The sequence below is a fragment of the Haliotis rubra genome, unplaced genomic scaffold (assembly GCF_003918875.1).
Source record: "Haliotis rubra isolate DU_JTF1 unplaced genomic scaffold, ASM391887v1 Scf1, whole genome shotgun sequence".
Lineage (NCBI taxonomy): Eukaryota > Metazoa > Mollusca > Gastropoda > Lepetellida > Haliotidae > Haliotis > Haliotis rubra.
This window is the reverse complement of record NW_025764891.1, coordinates 495231-518476: the sequence shown is the minus strand read 5'-3', so window position 1 is coordinate 518476 and position 23246 is coordinate 495231. Positions and strand designations below refer to the sequence as shown.

At 36.8% G+C, this 23246-nt stretch overlaps 1 protein-coding gene across 1 annotated transcript in view; it reads left to right on the top strand.

Annotated features, from left to right (window-relative positions):
• The window catches only part of LOC124282039 (WD repeat-containing protein on Y chromosome-like), a 63695-nt gene that overhangs the window by 6028 nt on the left and 34421 nt on the right, over positions 1–23246 (top strand). The gene's annotated exons all lie outside the window — the stretch shown is intronic.

The window sequence follows — 23246 nt, the reverse complement described above, 5'->3', positions numbered from 1 at the left end:
CTTCACACATTGTACCCATGGTGGGAATCAAACCCGGGTCTAGCGTGACGAGCGAACGCTTTAACCATTAGGCTATCCCATCGCCCCTAATATTAATGATATGGGTTTGAAAGAACAGATTTCTAGTTTAAATTTAGACAGATATTGGAAAATGTTATCTGTAATATGAATTAGAATATGCTCAAGTTAATGTTAAGGTTGTGTTTCCAGTCAAACGAGGTTGAAGAAAAGATTTTGGTAAGTAAAGATGTTTAATAAGGCTTATAGTGACACATTATCATGATTATTTGCCTCATTTTCTCATTACAGTGACAGATGCATGCTTTATATGTTAACATACTCAGGTCCACATGGAATACATAGGTACAAAACCCATTAAATTTTACATAGGATGAAATATGTTACCATGATCAGTTAAAACATATGAATGCTCATGACTTTCTACAAACCTGACTGAAAAGGGTCGGATGATTGCATTTATTAATATTATTTGTGTCATTGTGTTCAGTAGCTCACGCTGTTCATTCAAGCTGACAAAACTTAAGTGACCTATTGCCCTATTTTGACAAAAAGTTGGGTCATTTTATAATATGATGCAGAAATCAGGTAGCAGTAGAAAAAAATGTCAGCAGAAAAAAATGTGTTAAGGTATCAACAAGTCTACAGTCAAGTTAGACTATAGTCAGTATCAGCTGAATTTTGAAGCATTGTGCCCACATGCACAAAGCCATCTGAGCTCTGAAATGAGCGAAAGTTGCATGCTATAACAAGCTTAGATGGCCCTAGTGAGATCGCTTTGTGCAAGTGGGCCCTTGTGACAAGAAATCATAACAAGCACAACAGATGTTTAAAAAAACAGACTTTGAAAATCTAGCCATTGTCCATTCTGGCATCTTGTTTCGAACTTTCATGTTGACAACTGAAAACAAAATTATACAGCTCACAAGATAAAGTGTATTAGCCAGTATGGTTACATTGATATTTGTTTTTACTAGTGAGGTGAACATACAGTAACAGCAGGCTACAAACAGGTGCTTTTATCAGATACTGACTATTCAGGGTTTTGAGTCAATAAATGAGCTGATGAGAATTAATAACATTTTGATTTCAGTCAGTTGTTTCTTACACATCTGATCTATTAATAGTTCTCACTTCTATGTACGGTTGTTAAAGAGGTTAATCTGTTTCAGACCTTAGAGAATAATTTGGACATGTAGCCTAACTCAATTCTAGAATATTTGGGCAAGGCTGGATTGCTGTCCATCCCATCATAGTTTGCTTTTACCAGATATTTTCAATTAACTTTTAGGATTCACTTTTTATGATAGTTTGAAACAATTTTATTGCTGTATTTCTCATGCTTAGTTGCTTCAAATATCTTTTTAAAGTCTTGCGTCACTTTAACTTTACAGTTACCACGCTTCCGTCAACAGTCGTAGCACATGTTTAGAAATATTAGGAGCAACTTGTTTTATTTTGCTTTTATTGCATATAACAGCACACAGAACACTTCGTTCCTGGATTTATTTTCATTGCATTGTACAGTTTATACTGCCTTGACTCAATTATCCCACAGCTATTATTCCCTATTCCTGGAATATTGCAGACAGCGGAATAAAACAATGAGCAGAGAACATATAACACTTGTTATTGTTCTTGGACAACAATGGTGTGTGACTCACAGACAGTCTTGTGGGGTCCTACTGCCTCTGTAGAGGTTGTGATCAATATAATTATATATTGACATGACCAGTTTAATTAAATCATTAAATGATTGATGTGTTCACAATTGACAAACACTGTGTCATTTTGATTTTGTTGCCTAACAATATTACTCTTTCAGTCTGTGTCTCTTTTGACAAGATACCCTGTTATGACAAGGATCACTTGACGACTTCTTAAAAAGTCAGCAGCAATCGTTTGCTTACCTGTACAGGGAAAAGATGCACAAAACCCTTATGTTCTTATTGGATTTAAGAAACAAAACAAATCCTCTTGTAGACATCCAGATCATTTTTGCTATTTTTATGTCTAGGATTTGATGTAAAAATCTTCTTTTCTCGTAAATTATCTTTGATGAACATTAGGGCTGCAACGAATACACTATGTGGCGAATATGATACATATCATGAATATTGGGTAACGAATACGAATAATTATTCACCAATACAATATTGTAGTTTGTAGTGATTGATGCACAATATGGAACGCCCATGTTGACAGTTTTGATTTGTCACAGCAATAACCAGTCATCTCATGACACTCAAATTTGGTATGTAATAGTTATAATTGACAGTACAATGTGTGGCCTTGGCAAACTAACATGACTTGGGCTACTGCAAGGCTGTAACATATTCCATTACTGCATATCTCACTTTCAAAAAGTACACATGGGTTCAAGTAAAACATGCTCCCTTAAAAAAACGTAAATATTCGTTAATATTCGGTTCTGGTGACCACGAATAACGAATTGAATTCATGAAGGGCCACGGTTCGATTCACCGAATATGAGAGTGAATCGTTACAGCCTTAATGAACATTAAAATGATTACATACTTGTTTTGTTTGTTTGACCAAGCCTTACTTTAGAGAGTGACAATACTATTACATTATAAGCTGTAAGCTGTATTATAGCTAATATTTACCTACTGAATCTGAAAAAGACATATGTTTTGTCCTGAAGAATGAACAGTAATATTCATTCTACCAATATCTGCACAAGAAATATAAAGTTCCTGAATTTTGTTTTGCATTTAATCTCGGACTTCATTTCACTGCAGGGGCGGTGGGGTAGCCTAGTGGTTAAAGCGTTGGCTCGTCATGCCGAAGACCCGAGTTCGAATCCCCACATGGGTACAATGTGTGAAGCCCATTTCTGGTGTCCCCCGCCGTGATGTTGCTGGAATATTGCTAAAAGCGGCGTAAAACCAAACTTAGTCAGTCAGTCAGTCATTTCACTGCACCATTTCATTACTTTGTAATACTCTCATATTTCCTGGAAACTCAGGAAAGGCCCTCAAGATTAGTTATTTAGGATCATCTGGACTCCCAGTTCCGCAGGACAAGGTCAAAGTACTAAAACCCTAGAAACTACATGGGTCTCAGTTCAGTAGTAAACTTTATGCAGACAATGGTTGTTTGATTGAAATAACTGAGCTAAATATCCACATTTATCAAAAGATACTCACTTGAATATTGTCTCCTTTGGCATTTCTGTGTATATTTCATTGAAAGAAATTTCTTTCTTATTCAAAATTTAAGATACACTCCACGACACCAACTTGGTTGTTTACCGCTGGGAAATGTAGTACCAAAGAGCAAGCTTATCTAATTTTCAATCGATGTCTGAAGAATCAATAGTGATTGGCTGCATCTTATTGTGTTGGAGATCAACTGTTGTGTTAATTATTCATGTATCTCATCCTCTAATTCCTCACATGAGACCTCGTTATAACTTACACCAACTGACCACCGATTCGAAGAACAAGGACAAATCATGCCAACTAATATTGGTCATTCTACAAGTCAAACTTGGTTTCCATGAGAGAGGTGTTATTTATGTCCATTGGGTTGCATAACAGGATGATTCCGTAACTCCGCGTTATTTTGAAACTTTCCTGGTTAATTGATGATGGGTGCTAATGTGTAGCTAATTGGACAAGATAAGCGCTGTAGGTGCTAATTTTTGCCTTGGTTGCATGGTAACAAGCAAATGTAGCAAGATGCTTGCGATCGGTTCACCACTGTGGTCAACCAAGTGTAGAAAGATGCTTGTGGGATTCAATAGGCATCATTGATAAAACAGAAACTTTATCTCCTGTCTGGTATTGACTGATGATCGGTTGCCAGACTTCAAAAGACAAACTCGGAGACCTATATCCCCAGACAATCTGTTTGGTGAAGTGGAAAAGATGTCTTTGGGTCTTGGTATGCATCCATTCTTGTACTGTTGAGTACGCAAAGTATGGACAAGACGCGGTATTTAGGGCTTGCTGCAGATTTTGTGGATGATACCCAGATCAAGAACTGGAAGTTTTCAACTGCACCCAAATCCTCCATTTATGAGAAGAATATATCTTTCTGTGGTGATGAGGAAGAGAGAGCTGCTCGTCTAGCTCTAGCAGAACGGATAAGGCTTGCTAGGAAACAGAACAAACATAGAACCAAACGATGGGTAAGTGAGCACTGACAACACAGTTAGGATATAAAGATTTCTTTGAGTGGCATGTAAGAAGTTGGAAAGTATAATACTGACAAGAATCTGTACCGAAATGTCGCACTCACAGAATAAAAGTTGTTATCCATGGATTTGTCAGTAAAGGTATTATGATTACTAAACAAGTAACCACAAATTTTGAAATACATGTAAAATCTGTACAAGTACAAGTGCAGTGATTATCAAATTCAATGTTTAAACAAGAACATGATAGTACAGCGGTGACATATGAATACATCAACAGTGGTGGAGTATCGAACGTTTTACCAGAGACTGTTCTCTCAGGATAAAACTAAGCAATTGTTTGTGAAGTTTTTCCAAGGTTCTGTATTAAAATACAGCTAAGTTGCAGATTCTAAGATCATGTTCATAACTGCAGTATCTATAGACAAAAAAAATTCACAAACTTAAAAACATCTGTATTCATTGGAAAAATCTAGCCTCAAATTCACACCAGTGCAGGTGAGGGGCGTCCTCCTCATCACAGCACACTAGGAGTCAAATCTCAGAGCAGGAATGTTAAATTTGGAGGAGGAATGATTTACATCATGACATTGCATCAGTGGACAAGAGGACAAGATTTTGAGCAACCGTTTACTCAGTCCAAGGACGTCACTGTCATTTACAACATGAAGTTCAAGGTCATAAGTACACACAGCAATGATGACTATGTTGATCATCTTTCAGCGTTATGGTTTATCTGTTATTGATGCCCAGGATACGATGCTTACACTGCTACAATACAAGAGTGGGAGTCTGTATACTAGATTTCAAATGTATTTGTTCACCTCTTCTGTGATGGGCATCTACAAACACTCAGGGATATGACATAGTCAAGTAAAATATGTCAATATAGGTTGGAGGTGTTTATGTGCTGCTGCTGTTTTGAGAAGTGTTGAACCTGTTATTGTCCAGGAGTAGAGTAGATCTTGAGTAGATGGTGCCACAGTATACTGGCACAATGCAGCCAACAGCCCATTCCCCCTCCACCAATTACTGCCCAAAATATCCCTTCCATGTAATGCATCCTTGATAATCTCCTGGGTATACGTTACAATAACTCTCCACTATACCCTGGATGCATCCACAGCTTGGGGCGATGATTTTATTACCTCCCTTGGCTGGCTTTTTATCCAATCAGGTGTCTACGCTGGGATTTTTGAGCGAACCAATCACAACTCACTTTCGCTACTTAAATTATCTAACCGTTTAAACTTGGCAACACAATTGATGCAGAGGTACTCTGAAAGAAGTAGAAGGAGTTCTTTCATATAATTTTTAAAGTTTCACATCTGTGAATTTGTCTTTATTATTTCCCCAAAAATCTGAGTGGCACTGCGAACAATTTTTCGCGACTGCGACTGCTATCTTTGTTGACACTGCCAAGCTCAGTTGTAACGGCGGCTTAGCTGATTGGCTACTGCGAGAATGCGGAGCCAGCCAAGGGAGGTAATAAAATCATCGCCCCAAGCCGGGGATGCATCCAGGGTATAGTGGAGAGTTATTGTAACGTATACCCTGGAGATTATCGAGGATGCATCACATGCGGAAGGGATATTTTTGGCAGTTATTGGTGGAGGGGGAATGGGCTGTTGGCTGCATTGTGCCAGTGTACTGTGGCACTATCTACTCAAGATCTACTCTGTGTCCCTTGCTGAGACAGGATCAAGTGATCATACATAGGATTTGCCTTAAAACCCTTCATCTGTCCATAACAATGTGGTTTTCATCTGCATCATTTTGGTGCCCCTAAAACTTTGATGGGGAATGCTGTCTTGGCGTAATACCATGCTGTTTAAAAAAGGTTCTAAACACAAAAGACCCACCCAGGTTAATGGGTTGATTGATAGTTAGTTGTAGACTATTGATCAATTGATCAATACATCTGTAGCCAAACAGTTTATAAAGGAAAACGGGTTGTAATATGTACAATGTCCTTGTTATTCTATCACAATAGTTCACATCAGTATAATGACAAAATATGGATCCACGTCTATTTGCTTTCACTGATCATGCTTCCACAAATATTTAATCAACTAGATGATAACTTTAATGTCATCATAGATGCTGTACACTAGCCAAACATTTATAAACAAAATATTATCTAAAAAAACTAATTGTTGATAATAATTGAACCCCATTGTGTCAAACAACAATGTACCAAATACCAGGCTTACTTTATTTGACACCATTTTAACCACAATGTATCCAACATGTGCCAAATTACCTCATGCCTTGCATTCAGTTTGTAACCCGGAGTGTAAACATAAAGTTTAAACTTCACCTTATAAGTGGAAAGTAAATGATTTTTTAAAAACAATTTGCTTAGCTCCAGTTAAAGCCCAAGTGCATGAAACTGTTTATTTCTTAATAATTATAAAGTGTGGGTGGCCTGTCCTATTTTGTGTCATCTCTTGGCTGATGCGGAATCAAAACTGAATGTTATTAAATGCAGATAAAACTTTTGATCAGGAACTACTTTCTCTGAAGGGATTGTTTTCCTGTGTGCTAACTTACAACATTTGGAACGAAGTCTAACAATATTGGCAGGAACTCCCATGTATCGGACTGTTAAGAAGTAAATCAATCAGTATATCAGTAATTCTACCATGACTTCAGTAAACACTGGATTGTGATTGGTTAATTAAAGTCATTCAGAGGTATATAATCACGTTATACAGGTCTCTGTTTTCCGTGCGCAATCATACATGGTTTACGGTAATGCACTATTTTTGTCTGCCCACTAACATGGCGGACACCAAACAACCTACCGATGCATCGATAAATTACGGCGATTTTACTGTCGGAAATTACACATATGTCTTTAAGATGGATTTAGCGATGACGGGCACGACTCACTACTTGCGTAAATCACAGCAATAGGTGTTTATACATACAAAAGTACTTCGAAAGCATGGAAACAAATATTCAGTCGAACAAGATCAAAACATCGCCTTTCGTCCAACGATATCGCCACTGACTAGATCCGGTAACGGAGGATGCATTAACATCGAACGCCCGAAGAAATTTTAATGCCTTCCGTCCACATAAATAAACAGTTGGGTTATCAATTCAAACAAAATGATATTTTGAAATTTGTACTGTTTCAAATTTAGCGGTAGTAAAACACAATTAGATCTACAGAATCTGCAAACCGTTCTGTTTAGCCCAACATATTTTTTTTTCTAAATGTATAATATCGTTGAAAAAGTTATTTAGCTTAGTCATGATCCCTCTTATCCATTACACTGCTTGATCTAAAGTAGTCTATTAAAGTATAATTAATTACCTTACCGTGTTTATGCCAGAGGTACACCCTCGTGTCCTGATCCATCCTTTCGAAATATCACCACAAATCTGGCTCTTTGTCAACAGACTTCGCTGAACATGCCAGCGAATCCGATTCAATTTGAATTCACTACACTTTGAAGCCACTAGGTCACAAAACACTTTCCAAAATGTAGAAAATAATATCCGTGAGAATCGAATTTGAGCACAAAGTACACACATGAGTGTGTAAAAGTCACCACAGCTGTCGCATGCGCGGGCGTAGAGGGTGCGTGAAATCGTCAAGTTGACAGGGCTTAAAATTCAACAGTATGTAAATTCGGTACAACACGGACTTTTCGTTACAGCAAAAGCCCTACTCTTAAATTTTGTACCAGTACCAGTAATTAGATATCAAAGACTATCTCAGTCATACAATCAGGTTAACCTTGCAAGAAACTGTCAGTGGCTCTCCTTTAGCATCTTTCCAAATGTAAACAATGACTTGAGAAAGGTCAAGGCCATGAGGTTGCTGCCACTATTCTGGTGGGGAAAGGGTCTACGGTGGAATTTTCAAATGTGAACCAAGCTTTTTAAACTTATTTGATATATGTTTTCCAACTTATCAGTTAATGATTGGTGATTGATGCATTGAAAAAAACAAAACGTGATTGTTATTACTGAATCTGGAGTTTGTTAGTCATTGACGGTTTGCCACCAAACACCCCGTTTCGGGCGATACCACTTGAGATTGGAATGCGAGGCCGCTTCACGTATTGACTCGTAACCAAAGAAAGAGCTCCACCTGAAATTGTTCATAAAATTGTCATGGTAGAATGGAGATAAACCTACTGTGTTGGAAAATCAGAGGTATATAACGAAATTATAATAGCTCTAAATTGTTCATTTAAAACCTCACGCTACGCGTTCGGTTTTAAATGAAATTTAGAGCTATTATAATTTCGTTATATACCTCTGATTTTTCCACACAGTAGGTTTATCTCCTAAATCAAATATACCAACTTGTTCAGAGCATAATATTTTACTGTAGTTGGACTGACTGACTGACTGAGTTTACTTTTTACGCCGCTTTTAGCACTATTCCAGCAATATCACGGCGGGGACACCAGAAATGGGCTTCACATATTGTGCCCATGTTGGGAATCGAACCCGGGTCTTCGGCATGACGAGCCAACGCTTTAACTACTAGGCTACCCCACCGCCCCTACTGTAGTTGGAGCACATAGAAGCATAATGTGCTTGGTTTCTGTGATGAAAGGAAATAAGATTCACATGCTGTCTGGTGGGCATGACAGTTTGATGTTTAGAACGTTGAATAAGTCAAACTATTTTTCTGGCCAGGGAATAATATGTCTTGATTATCTGCCAAAACAGATTCTATTGGGTGTAAAAGGAAAACAGTGGTACACATGATAGGAATGGATCACAGAAAGTCAGTGATTAAGCAGTCCAATGATTACAATGGTCGTAATGTTGCGATTGCTGTATGGAATGGGAATCTGTTTACTCAATATAATTTGTTTCTGTGTATGAATTATTATCAATCAATAAACCATTGAAGACAACCAACTAAAAATTCAATAGAATTAATTAACACAGTCAGTAATAAGAGGATCCAAATGGATCTTACTGTCTACCTTAAAACATCTCAAATACACCTTTTTGTTGGCATACATTTCACAGTAAAATAATTATGTATAATGAAGATAAAGTAGGGTGACTACTTATAATAAAGTAAAAATCAGGTGACCATACATAGACTTTTCGATCCATCACATTACTCTTATAAAGACATGTTCCCTATCAACTACTCATTATGACACTTGATGTACAATGTTTCTTCATTCATGTCCATAGCTTGTGACTTACTGCTGACATTTCTTCTTCCCACCTGAATTTTTTAGAAGGTGAATATACCCACAGATAAGCAGTACTGTAGAGGTATTTTAAAAACTAAAATATTCTCAGGAGGTGAGCTATCAAGTTTCTTTAGCTCATTTGGATTATTTGCTGGAACAACTCTGGAACAGATACAAGTCTCCCCGTGAAGACCAGGTTAGAACTAGCCTTCAGCGGTCCATGCCCATCATTGAAAAAAAAATGAAATAAAAAAAAAATGCCAGCACCTGGAGTATGTACTAGTTGCCTGGATATGTGCGCTATGTAAACAAGAAGGAAAGAAACAAACATGTTTGATGTATAACACTGATTATATGTGTGATTTAAGATTGAGTAATATTAGTGGTGTTTCACCAACATAGTGACACAAACAAATCATGCAATCATACATGTGTTGTCAATACATCAAAGAAACATATGAACCAACCTGTCAAACACATTTTGGGGTAGCAATGCCATTTGTAACCATGAAATAGACAGGTATAAGCCAGTGATTGAAGATTACTGATTCACAAACATTTCACTGAAACCATGCAATTCCTGTTTATTTCCTTCTGCGTGTAATTTTTCCTTGTAACTTATTTCTCAAGCGGTTCTGAAAGACCATACAATGGGTTCTTTTAGTTTTACAGATGTCTGCCTTAGGTTTGCAGAAGTGAAATAAAATATCCCCTGGGAGGAGTTTATGTTCTCTTTCCTTTCTTTGAGGGGTTGTTTTATAACATTAACACCATTGTATCCCTGAAATAATTACCCTATCCACCTATATTGACAAAAGGTCCCATAAAACGAAAACTAAGGTTGGTCTGATCTAACAAAAAGTAATACTTAGTCTGGGCTGCATTTAGTTCCATCTGAGTAACAACAGTAATATATGCTCTCAAGAAAATAGCAGCACAAGCTGAAGTTAGTGACTCCCTGTGACATAAATCAATATATGTTGTCAACAAAGGGTATGTGAATATCAAATTTATACCATCTCTATATGGAGATAAGAAGCTTATGGTAGCATCTAAGTGACTGAGATATGACAAGCACCTCGGTTAGTGGGTAGTGTTCTGGAGTATACCGGTATATGTTGTAATACAGTACTGGCCGACAAGGTCATGTTCAGCTCGTTGAGAGGCACAATGTTTGAAGTGACTGTACATAGCAATGAGGAGTATGTCATCTTTGAATTCTCAGGATATTATTTCAATGTAAGTTGTTGTTTTTGCTTCAAATGGAGATTTTCCTTGCAATTATGTCTTTGTGTTATGAACATTTGAAAATGTAAGCTGTGTTTTGATTTTTTAAAACTTTATTTTTGATGTAGATAAATTCTTTCTAATGTAAGGTTATACATTAGTAACATCGTAATATCTCACCGGAACTGCGTGAGAAATTAAACCCTTGGTCAGAGCTGGATCTGTTTGAGTTCTCCCAAGATTTAGGTCTCACAGACACTGAACTATATTGTTTTTATTCCGCCCACCCCTGTACTGAAGTTTAGATTTTCAACAGGTTTTGGTTCTGAATTAACTCCCTTTTCAAATAACCTCCTTTTCCAATGTATATATATATGCTTGTTTCTATCAAAATTATTTGGATGATTACTTATTATTGTTTTTGTTTAATGCTGCACCCAGCAATATTCCAGCTTTATAGCGGCTGTCTGTAAATAATTGAACCTGGGACAGACAATCCAGTGATTGACAGCATGAGCATTTATCTATGTACTCATGATGTGAATCACTGGATTGTTTAGTCCACACTCCCTTAACCACAGGCCAATATGATATAGCTTGTAATAATGCTAAGATGGACAAACTCATGTTTGTTGGCACCTACCGAAATGTCTAGACAAGCATTTTGTCTGTAATGACAATGTTTAAAGTTTAAATTATTTTAACATGATTTAATCAAAAACATCTCAGAGTCATTCATCATTTGCAAAGACTGTTAAACTGTAGTAATGTGAATTTTCCATCTTTTATAGCCTTGCATGGTCTCTATTGGATATATTTGTTGAAGGGTTTGTATGACTAGAATCTACCCACAATCTGTCTCTATTTGGGCTTTCCTAACATTTTAACCTGATGTGATGTGATATTACTGAAATACCTTTGTAAGTGGTTATCAATCAATATCACTCAGGTACTTCATGCTGAGCATTCCTGAACATCGCCTGGTATGATGATATTATACTTGCTGGTTATTTCTCAGTCTGAAGTCACCAAGAGTTATGTGCCCTTTGTTGTCATTTCTTTCTTTATGTTAACTGATGTTACAACAGCCATGAATAAAATTCCCCAGAAATACTAGGTTTCAGTATTTGAATTAGTTTCAAGTGAGCATAAAAGTTTATGGTTTAACCTTACCCAGTCCCCAAAGTCAAGATAAACTATCAAAATCTTGTGAGGTGTATGGTTACCAAATCAGCATATCAAGGCAGCCATGTATTTGACTTGAGATTTAAACATTTTCAGAGAGCTATATCGGATGTCCTTCCCTCCTACCTTGTACAATGTTATACTTATAAAATCAATAATACTTTACATTCTTGACTCATGGTGTGCCTGATCCGGGAAACACTTTGGTGATCCTTTTGTTGGTCCAACCTGAGGTTGGATGTCTTAATCCATGGCCTAGATTAATCCTCCATTTGGATTATTGTATATACTGAGATAGGTATGATAATCTTTTTCATGAACATTCTACAGTCACTAGATTTTTATAATCTTTGTAGGACGAGGGGCGGTGGGGTAGCCTTGTGGTTAGGCATTTGCTTGTCACGCCAAGGACCCATGTTCGATTCCCCTCATTGGTACAATGTGTGAAACCCATTTCTGGTGTTAACTGCCTTGATATTGCTGGAATATCGCTAAAAGCAGTGTAAAACTAAACTCATTCATTGTAGGATTTAGCCTAGTGGTCAAAGTGTTCACTTGTCATGCGAATGACCCGGGTTCGATTCACTTCATGGGTACAATGTGTGAAGATCATTTATCTGACACTGTGGTACAAACACAAGACTGCTAACTACTGTATGAACCCAAATATATTCACTTCATTAGTCAGATGGACAATATTAAATCATATACCGAGCACAAGCTATGTGATTCTGATGGTTTGAGATTTGTTTGGTTTTCTTTTGGCTTTCTTTTGGCTTTGACCACTTGATCGAAGTCAAATTGTAGGGAAGTAGTAGTCAATTTATAAAATAAACAATTTCATTATGCTACTGTAAATGATAAAAAAAGATATCATTTGGATTGTAAATTATAGGTGAAACTGCCAGTAAATGTTTCCAGTTGAGCCGTTCAATATATATAACTGTGTTGAACATACCAGGGAATAACCAGTTATCAATTAATCAATCGTTAATCATTTGCAATCATAAACTCCAGCACAAAACTCATATGGGTAATAACATAATGAAACTGTGCAAATGAAATGTGCACCGATTAATACTATGATCAAGATGATCAAGGATACTTTCTGTTGAGCTAACGCATGAGAGGATATTGTTTACAATGCAATAGTATGAGTCAGAAAACTGCATAAGTTATAATTATGTCTTGATTTAACAAACATAAGAATAAAAAACATACTCTCTAAAGTTTAATTAGATGTTTCATATTTATAAATATCGATTAGTCTCCCGAGCCCAAGTGAGATCGATTGATTGACCGATTATTCGATCAGTCGCTCCAGCACTAATAACCAGTGCTGATTATCTAAAGAAAGTGATTCCATTGCATGTAGAAAATAAAAACAGTTTTGGATTTATATGTATGGATTAGTGAAAATCAGTGATGACACCAGGTGCTTGATGTGAATGCAAACCCAGTGTATCACTTTTTGTTGTGTCATTGGGGAGTGTCAATACTTATATGAGTATGACCAAGAACAAGCACATAGGTGTGCTGGTGATTAGGTGCCTGACTCAGAACGTATGGGTTCGAATCCCGGAGGGGCTCAACTCAAAAAAGTACTAGAATTTGTACTTGACTATTTCTGGTGTCCCCCGCCGTGATATTGCTGGAATATTGCTAAAAGCGGCGTAAAACCAAACTCAGTCAGTCAGTCAGTGTACTTGACTAAGAAAGTGTAATGCCAAATATAACATATGTTACATTAGCACATGGGTGCAATGAAAATATTATGACAAAGCAGTGTGTATATGAATGTTTGAATGGGAGAGAAAATGTTACGTCTTTGGCAGCATAACTCCTGCCTGTGCTTCCCTGGGGCAGTAACTTTGCACTCATAATGAGTGGGTAAAAATTTAATGTCCCATCAGAGAAATTTCAGCCATGTAGTGACCTTTACATTCATAAATGAAACTTAGAGGAGGAGGTTCCAACAAGTCAATTAATCGTTCATTACAGGTAAAAAGGACTGAGGCATTGGAAGATCATTTTTTTTAATGACAAATTCATTTTGATAAATTTGTATTTTTCATGTATGTGTGAATCTATGCTTTTTCATTATCTGCTCTGTAATTAGTATACTTACTTGAAAAAGCCTTGCTGAGGATTGTTTAATTACAGGTATGTTGACTTAAAATTTCACACATGTGGAGATAAGTGAAGCATTAACAAGAATCATTTTCCGCTTTCTGATATGTGTGTCTGGATCGGGAGGGTATTAAGCCAAATTGCAAACCTACAGGGTGTATTGATATTTACAAGGCAAATCAAGATTATTGTAAATCTTTGCTAGTCATTTAAGGGTCAGAACAGCACCAAGACCAACACTTGATAAAAAATAAGAAGTTGTTATGCAATAAAGATTCATGTCTTAAGAATTATTGCAATGATTATTATAAGGAGAGTGATACATTGGCATACTCTTCTGGATACAAAGGTCTTGATAATACTAAAATAATATAAGAAATAATCAATATTCATGCAAGATATTCTATCAGTACTGCAAACGGTTTTCTGCTAACTAACGTAGCCTTGGTAACATCGTTCTGTCAACTGTTCAAAACGGACACAATCATCCAGATGCTTTAACTGTAGTTCTAGACAAAACCTATACCCAAATTTATGGCATAAATCATCAGGGTAGAACAAATTTATTTCTTTAAAATCATGTTACTTGTTAAGCAGTTTTGGTGGCTGCCACTCCAACTATTTGTAACATATATACATCTATTAAAACAACAAAAACTTTAGAAGCTATGAACATATTGCCAAATATTGTGAAAAATTATTGCAGCGTGTAGTGTGCCACTTCATATTGCATTTTATTACTTAGTGTATCTAATTTTGAGTTTTGGAGATTTTGATGAATACTCATTTGGAGTCTCAAGGCATGACTAAGGCACGGTCCTTCACTCATTTTCGCAGATGGCTGTGATAGAAGTCGGTACAAACACCCTGAACTTTCTTACCAGGAAAGACATATATGAAACATGCAGTCTACAATTTTTGTAATCATTCTTATCTAAGTGTCCGATCTTTTTTGCATCCTGGAAGGGCAGAACATTCTTACTGTTTTCACTAGGGAATACTGATTTTCAATGATTCATCCATATAATGTTCAACACAATTTTCGATCTTGTCCAATGGAATTATTTTCAGAGGTTTTTTCATAATTTACAGGATGCAGTATTTCGCAGCAATGTATTATTACAGTCCTAATGGGGGTGGTGGGGTAGCCTAGTGGTTAGAGCGTTGGCTTGTTACACCAAAGACCCAGGTTCGATTCCCCACAAAGGTACAATGTGTGAAGACCATTTCCGGTCTCACCTGCCATGATAATATGCTGGAATATTGCTTTAAGGTAAAACCATACTCATTCACTCACAGTCCTAATGTTAGCAGTATTGAATTATAGTAAAAGTACATACCATCCCTGCCCCATGCTGCATATTAATCATCCATCTTGCATCAGACACTGCACTCCTTCAACTCAGACGTCAATTTCAAATAAAGGTATCCATGGAAAATCAATGTACATAGTTTGGCGAGTTCAGTGTGTTCTGAAATTGTAAATAACGAATAGATATTCTGGTTCAGCGCACTCCATTCTTATCGGTAACAAAATCCATTACTCTATAACAAGCTAATTATGAGGTTAATTAGGAAGGCGGCAATTGCCATCCTGATGAATCAAGAGACCTGGCAATCAATTATTCTCAGCGTGTCGAGGAATTGACAATTTCCATGGTGTGATAGATGATCCCCTTTGTGCTAGGGGTCAAATGACTTGGCAACCTGTGATACTATATTATCGGAAATTTGAAGTCACTTCGAACCAGGATGCAATCAAGCTGGGTTTGCTCAAGTAATAATATGCAAAAAGTCCAATGGTCTTCATCACCTTTGCCAAAGATTACAGTATATTTGATACAGATACCTTTGCTAAGTACTAAGTTAGATCGATGGGTAAATGGGGTGTTTAAGATTGGTGTCATAAGAATGTCCTAGAATGGAGTGTTCATGACTGAAGCAGGTGCTTGCCATCCTACTCTACAGAATGGGCATCTCCCTGATGGACCCATGTCATGGGAAAGAGGTAATACATGGTGTACAGTTGTAGGTTCTTGTCAAAGGTTGCAGGTCCCTGAGGGGCCAGGTGGTCTTTATGGGTGTATGGATTTATTATCCATCTTCACGTCAGATGGAAAGTTCATACTGAAGTATGTGGCTGACCATTTCTGTAGTTGGTCTTGGTTCTTGAGGATCAATACAGGTTGAATACTCGGGAAGTTGGATTGGATTTTTTATGTGAATATGCACAACAGATGGATGTTGGTGCTGTCTCAGTTTCTGACTCTTGATTGTTGATGTCAAATGTGACTGCTTGTTTTTTTAACCATGGTTTGGATTGGTCATAGTGGAGTTTGCTTTTGTCATTGAAAGTTAATGGACTCTAGAACCTTGTTCTGAAAGGTGACAGTTTTTTTCAATATCCACCAACAGGTTCTTTTGTGTGAACTTTTCATTCTCAGTTTTCACTTTTTCATAGAAAATGTGATCCACGAGGAAGAAGCAGGATACATTGTGATAATATTGGCCCACAATCTGATCATTTGTGAATCTTCTTGTGCCAGTGCCAGTTATGATATATGTTATGTGTCACTAGTATCTTAAACTTCAATGATACATATTTGTGACACAAAAACATTTGATCAATGGAACAACACTTTTCAGCAAGTTTAGTGCTATTTCAACTTGTTTCGTGAGTCTTGCCATTCATAATGGACTCAAGAGGCTACACAATTGTGGGAAAGAGCACATTTTTAACTGGTGACGGGATGCCTTTAACTGATGAAACAGTGACCTCCATCAGACCTAGATCTGGCAGTTCACTCTCATCCCAGCATAAGCTGCAAAGTGCCAAGTTGTCCTCTTCAATGCCAAGCCCTGGACCTACTTTGTTCTCAGGCCAGAGAACAAGCAGCCCCTCTGGACATTTTGGAGGAATCTGCAGGCCTTGCAAGTTCAGCGACACAACAGAGGTAGATTCTTACAGTTATGCTTTGTAAATTAATCATAGAGAATAATATCTGTTTAAGGTGTGTTTATGATACTCTGTGAAACTTCATAACTTCATCTTCAGCACTTTGTTCAGGATTTTAAATTATAATAATGATTGTTCGAAAAGGTCTCATCTTCATCATGCCATAGGTCGTAAGCATGAGTGGCCTGAATCACTTGATATGTGTACTGTGTTTTTTATTTTTGTCATTGATTAAGTGAGTGAGTTTAGTTTTACGCCGCTTTTAGCAATATTCCAGCAATATCACGGCGGGGGACACCAGAAATGGGTTTCACACATTGTACCCATGTGGGGAATCGAACCCGGGACTTCGGCGTGACGAGTGCACGCTTTAACCACTACACTACCCCACCGCACCTCCCACCACCACCATTAAGGCCAGACCAATTTTATTGTTTTACGGATCCGCCGGTCATATTTTTTCAAGAATAAGAAAAAAAAAAGAACTTTCCCTGCTCAAGAAATAAAATCACTAGTGTTTTTATTGGCCAAAAATATAAACTTACAAGAAAAATGTTTTTAAGATTGTTTTTTGCCCCATATACATCTAATAAATTGCCAAGAGCAAAATGCTATTACTATTTAAAAGGAATATTACTTTGACTGGTGATTTTGTTTTTTCCTTCCTGCCTTTAGTTTTTCTGAAGACATTAATCCGTAAAACAAGCAATAAAATTGGTCTGGCCTAATGAATATAGTTTGGTTTGAACGCTGAGAATGTTTCATGTTTGTGATGGGTTTGTATTAACCCTCTGTGAAGGTCTTTCAATCATCTGCTTTCATGGTATTACAGTGTCTGGGAACAACTGTTTTCTGTTAAATAATGTATTCAGTATCTAAGATGGTTACTAGGTTACACTATTGTTGTGTTGTGGCTTGAAACAGTTAGTTCAAGGGCAGATTCATGGTAGTGGGCTGGTTAATTGTACAGATAGAAATTTGTCAACACCATACCCATCTTCAAGTGTTTAACATAAGTGGTTAACATCCATGACCTGCATCTCTTCAGTGAGTGAGTTTAGTTTTACGCTGCTTTTAGCAATATTCCAGCAATATCACGTTGGGAGAACATGAAATGGGCCTCACACATTGTACCCATGTGAGAAATCGAAACCAGGTCTTTGGTGTGATGAGCTAACGCTTTAACCACTAGGCTACCCCACTGCCCTCTCCCTTCAGATTTTACTTCCATACAGAGCTGACACACCATGCTATAGCTGTAACAATGTCCAAAGTTGTGTTGAACTTAGCTCCCTCACGGAGGCAATATCAGGGTTATTACTTAGTCGATTTATGGATATATATAATGATAAAAATCTAACTAGTAAACAGATTTTGTTGTGAATTACTAGATGGAACTTGCCAGGATTGCTGACACAAGGCCAGGTGTTTGCCTTGTACTCACTAGTGGAAATACTGTTGTATTTCTGTGTATGAAATGTACCCATTAATAGCTGTGCCTTATGTGCATATGCTGTTGATGTGTTTCCAAGAACCATTTTATGGCCAGCTTTGACAAAAGGTTGTGATCCAAGGTCATAAGCTTTCACAGAATTCAACCTTTACATCATAAATGTCAGCATAAATCACATGAAGAAGTGCTTTCCGTGAACAAATCTTTGTTGACAGTGTGATGAATCCACTTTCAGTATTCGTTGTGGATACACGGTTTTAAAATGGGGAGCAAGGGTGGGTCATGTTTATTAATGTTCCTATTGGGAAGACCTGAGTGCCCTTAACAAGTAATATATATCACGTGTATATTAGAACTGCCAAGAGCTCTATCTGGATGTGAAAAGCAGGGGTGGTGCAGGTCATGAAATCCATGAAAAGATATGGAATTTTAGTTTGTTTCCCAAGACTGGGATGGCTTTGGAAGGCAGGAATGTGTATTAAATCACATCTTTATATGATACATTATTGTGTTTATGAGTCCAGAAGACACTTCCATTCAATCATCCATTTTGTATGCTATTCTAGGCAAACATCTTAGAAATTTTGTTATTTTGCTTGATTTTGTATCAAGACAATGTCATGGAAAGACATGGAAAATTTATGGAAATGTGTCAAGCTAAAAGTGTATGATCCCTGGAAAAGATGTAAAAAATGTTGTGTTTGATTGCAAACCAGAGGTGTTCACTAATAAAGTCATAGGCAGATATTTATATTATTCAGCATGCTCAAGTATTAGTGAATACTTCAAAAGTAGTCAGGACAGTTCATTTAAAATTGTTAAAGGAAAATTCTATGGGAATATTGTCCTGCCCGAAGATGATGTAAGATCCAGTCTAACTGAAATGACATTGTTTACTCCTTTACACTAGCTCTCTGTGTTTATATAAACGTCACTGTGTAGGATATAGTGTCAAGTGAACATTTTAATGAACTGACCAGCAGCAATGGATTCTATTTTCTTGTTACAAATGAGCATTGAGAGCAAGTCCTCATATTTTTGTATCTATGAAAATGAACATTTATAGACAGTTCTAATTGCAAACTGTTAGAAGGCTGTGCTTCTCTATTGTGGATATTTAATACACCTTGTCATGTTTTTATGTCCTAGCATGTTCACCCCAAATAATGTATGTTAATGATTTATGATATTTGTGTTTCACGTTAGTTTTCTTAGTTTATGATTGAAATCATATTTATGAAATAAATGGCTAAGAAAATGGAGCCTACAAACAGCAATAAACCTCGCGAACTGGTAATGTCCATTGCTACTGTTTTAGTTTCCATTGGAGTGACTTAGTACAGTATGAACTTTTGTGACATATTGTAATTTATACCCCCAATCCAAACATTAAATGTCAGGATAGCCCTCTACACCCATGAGACCTGGTATGTTATAAATAATACTGCATAGATCCTCACTGTAGATTGTTGTAGCCAAGTGAAGTAGAGTGTCTTATTGAATAGTTCTGTAGTGTCAGTTTTCAGATCCAGGGGATATAACAAGTATCCTGTGTATAACACACAGATTTCATAGCTTTGTCACTTGCTGGTTTCCCAACTGCACGTAGCTGGCATTGTGGACCCTTAATTAGATTTCGAGAGCTGATTTGGACATATTTTATATGTTTCAAGCAATCAAATGTTTATATAACAGAATGAGTTAGTTGCCAACTTGTGTTCTTGTATGTTATACATGTTATATGAGGAAACATTTCAATAGAAAAGAAATTAAATTGGTGGAAAGGAAATTGGTCTGTCTTAGGGCTGTTGTTTGTCTCTCTTTGTTTACCATTCACCTTGTAGGATATTAATATTTCTGCATACAAGTTCTGTCTTTATTTTCATCTGCCAAGCTATATCATATATCATATAATCATTTGAATTTGTATCTGCCCTGATGGTTCATGTAAGGTACATAGGTATCAAGGGTATGGATATTTGGTCTGTGGGTTTATTAAAGGCAGACACTTTATCAGTTTCTGACTGGAAATTGCAAATTGTTTTAGTTTAACTTTATTGCCATGACTGTAACAACTTTGGCTTGTTTAGTGGATTAGTGAGTGAGTGAGTGAGTATGGTTTTACGCCGCTTTAAGCAATATTCCAGCAATGTCATGGCGGGGTACACCAGAAATGGGCTTCATCATGTTTAGTGGATTAGTAAACTAGAAGCAAAATGTTAAGAAATCAACTAGATCTGCACAAATAGAAAGAATCATTAGCAATTTGAATTATGATTAATCAAATACATTTAACTTGGTATCTGGTCACTGAAACTCTTCTGATCTAGAGAAGAAAGCCTTTTAGTCAGAAATATAGACATATCCATGTTACTGAAAACATCTTTAAACCGTTCCATGTTAATCAGTATTTGCTTTCATCTTATTTATGTGAGCCAAACCCACTAACTGACCTAAACAACTTCATGACAAATGTTTTCAGACCGTGTGTTTGTGTTTCGCTGATTTTAAGTTGTTTCTGGTCGAGCTCACTTCTTCATTTTCTAATCATTTTTGTTTGTTATTTTACCATTTCCTCATGTTTACTGTTCTACACATGAATAGAGCAGTGGCACGTGTGATAATGTCAGAAAGGAAAATGTTTGATATCTTTCACTACAGTGTTTGAATAATTAAAATAATCACACGAGAGATGACACTGTCTAATTAAATGATAAAATATTCATGATTTGTTGTATGTTGTCGAGTTGTAAATGACTTACTGACTTGGGAAGATTATGTGGATTTATCAGTTGTTTGGAATATACTCGGATGTGAAAGTATCTCATCATGGAATCAGCAGCATCTACACATTCTGAAAAGTTTGATCTGAGGTGTCTGCGATTAATTGGAAATACCCTCTCTGCGCGGTACCGACGAGGACTGCAGGACTCCACTGTATGTTGATTGTATTACACGTATCATGGTGGTATCACACTTGATTCAAGATACAGGCACCTTGCACAGATCCAGGTAGAAATTGGTCAAATATATTTGCTTTGAAACATGTTAATCATATTTCTGCAAGCTTAAATGTCTTTTTGTCCAGGATGACAGAAATTGAAGATATTATATGAGTGCCCGAGTCATACTATGTTTACGACACGAATGCCTAAATGTTGGTACATGTATTTCCCGAGCGAGAGTGAGGGATATACCGATATTTAGGCACGAGTGTCGTAAACATAGTATGATATGACACAAATATGATATTCTGTTTATTACCGAAGTCATCAATTGAGGAAAATAAACCCAAATCTACTTTCAAACAGGCTGGCTACCCGCCATCGCCGCATGTTGAACGCAATGTCACAGTAGAAACGTGACATCATGGCATTGTTCATGACGTCACGTCACCATGACAAAGTATTATTTTGCCCAAGGGCATCATATGAAAAATATGAACCCCAATATTTTCATCCTCGTAGGTAATAATTATATGTATGTTACCTACTGAGTCAGTGTCAAACACTTTAAGTCAACTAGCCTGTACTTTACACTACCATTTGCCTTCTTGCCATTTGCCATAATAGTGTTCAGAACCTCATTTCCCTGTCCTCCTGTATTTTTTTATCCTTCAAATTCTTTCTTTAATAATTACTTTACACAACATTTATGATGGATACTGGGCTATTTGTGTATTTTCTTTATTAAATGAATCTGAACATGCAATAGTAGCATGACACTGTGGCATATTGTTTTTGTCACATCATTGCCAAGCAGCCAACCTGCACATTCAGGTCGTATACACTCAATCCCTCTCAAATGTTGAATAGTACACATAGTATGTATTAAGAATATCTCAAGGCAGATGATACAGATAAAAGTTGTTGTGGTTCTAAGTATATTGGTTTCATTTTTTTATGATACAGTTTTGCATTGTATTGCTATGGCATTAAGGTATTATACTACCTTGTTTCCATGTGATTACCCCAAACTGATTACATGGTGATTATCTTGTGTATCCAAGCCTGTAATTAGGGGAGTGCAGGTAATGCGACCCTTCAGCTGTCTCAGGATTCTATAATGACTTTACCTGCAATTACTGTAGTCACCAATCAAGGATTGTCAATTACCTGTCACACACTGTAGGGTTAGAGTGGTTTTATCTCTCTTAGGCCTAAAAAAAAAAAGCTTGTGGTTCCGATTTCCCGGCCGACCCTAAATATTCCCGCCAATCCTAACAATTTTACTCACCACATAATAAATGAAATTTATTTTCTGACACATGAGTAATCACCAATGTAAAAATATTTTGCAAAAACCTGTTCTGAAATGTAGGAAATTGGAATCCACAACATTTATTTTTTTTGGCCTTACCTTCAACAATAAGCACAAGTACACTGGCAAGAAATGAGAAAGAGATTTCATTACCATATTTCCTATATTTATTGCAATGCATGCTTAGAAATTTGACAGAGAGAAACTTGTTTTCAGAGATCGAGCATGAGGGAACAAACATAGTTTAGAACTTTTTTGATAATGCATGTAGTTTATCAATAATATGCCCCTATTACACTGCTGTGTCTTTCGTTAAAAAAATCTGATATATGCACAATTTGTTTGTTTGTTGATTAATGCCACACTCAGCAATATTGCAGTTATATGATAGCGGTCTGTAAATAATCGAGTCTGGGCCAGACAATCCAGTGATCAACATGTAAGAAGTCTACAGCCCTCAATTACCAATTGGTTACTTACCAAGAATTAATGTCCAATGGTATCTAGACGGGTTGTGATCCCTTTGCTATAGAATGGAGTACATTTTTAAGGATGTGTCTTATGATTGGCAACAGTCAGAATTGCAGAAAACTAATAACTGTGGAATGGACTATTCTCTGTACAGAGGAAACTGTGATTTGAACAAAAGAAATTCTCACCTGATAATATAAT